Source organism: Athalia rosae, chromosome 7 (genome assembly GCF_917208135.1).
Source record: "Athalia rosae chromosome 7, iyAthRosa1.1, whole genome shotgun sequence".
Taxonomy (NCBI): Eukaryota; Metazoa; Arthropoda; class Insecta; order Hymenoptera; family Athaliidae; genus Athalia; species Athalia rosae.
The window spans coordinates 2,089,204-2,090,814 of NC_064032.1; positions in this window are offsets into that span (position 1 = coordinate 2,089,204).

Genomic DNA, 1,611 nt, shown 5'->3' on the forward strand with positions numbered 1-1,611 from the left:
ATAAAGACATTGTGAAATTAGTATTAGTATAATTATTATTTGTACGCGTCGTATACGTAACGAGGGTATAGGTGAATTAGTTTCTGGTTTCGGATATAATATACCGCAGACATTTACCCGGGCCCGACAGCCACGCACTTTATCTAATGGATCATTGAACTTTTATGACGCAACGAAACGCAACCATTTCGTAGAGCTTAGCTATACTTATGTTAAATCCGGGAATCAATATCTGTCTACGTTATGTAATCTTCCCTGAACCTGGTGCCGCTAAGATTTCTTCTTTCTAATAAAGTTTTCAGACATGGTCTGCAATTCGTTGTGCGATATGCGCACACCGGATCCCAATGGTGTTGCGAACGGATTTGAATCTCTTCGATCCCATTTTTTTTATATCTCTGTAAACACAATTAAGAACAAAGTTGATAAGCGCGAGATTTACCGTAGAATCCATCCAGCATCTCCGACGAATTTCCGCTGCCAGCCCGGATATCGTCCACCTAGTTGGAAGGAGGAGGGTACCTAATATTGTCTTATGGGAGCTTACGGACGGTGAACAATATTTTGGCACCCTGCACCCTCGAAACCCTAATGGTCCCTCAGGGGTCAACTTGTATTTTCTCAGACGTCCGTCCACCGTTGCTCGGCCGATAAATGACTCACTCCTTGTCGACGACGAGGGCTGGTGGTGGTGGCAATCGCAGTGCGTGTACGGGGAGCTGCTGCAGTTGCATTCATGAATTGCTTCATTCACCCCCTAGATAGAAAAGAGTAGATGAGGTGAGGGTAAAGTAGGAGGGAGCGAGAAAGTGCTAGAGGAATGAAGGATGGAGAGAAAGAGGCGGTCACTGCGCTTACAACCATGGAAAATCAATGAGTCGTAGTGGTAGTATTTCGTCTTTCTGGCGCCTCGTGGTCTGCATCGCGTGCAACTCGCGCCGTCGAGATAATAGAGAGAATTAAATATTTTTGTTTCCTTTTCTCTATCTACGGAGGGTTGCGCTGCTCGTAACGTAACGCAACTCCTGAGATCCAGTTCCGCTGTCGAAAACGTAATAACATGTTACGATACAGAAAAATAAAATTCCAGACGTAATACAATGATTTACCTCGTACGAACGAGAAGGGAGATTTTAACGCGCGGTCGATCGTTCTTCGAATTCCTACTTAAAATTCTGCAAGACTCTGTAAAAATCACGGCATACAGCTGGCCCTTGAAGAATTGCAGATGTGGACGAAAAAATATTGTTTTGTAAAATTGTAGAGTGTGTAATATGTATGTACAAGTATACGTATGTATGTATTAACGTTATACATGTAGGTACATTAGGTCGCGAGAGAGACGGGGGTCGGAAACGTGGAGAGTGAGATAAAGTACGGCGAGAGGATAAGAGGAACGAAGGAGAGGGAACCTAGGGAAGTAGATGAGTTGGACGAAGAGGCGGAAGGTAGTGAAGATCAATACTCTCTAAACACTAGAGACAATATCAAACTTAGCTCTAGATTTTATACCTAGGCGTGTGTGATGAGGATGCGGGGATTATCGATACCGGTAATAATCAACGGTAATTGAAATTCCATCAATTTATGCACATCAATGAATCGACGTTA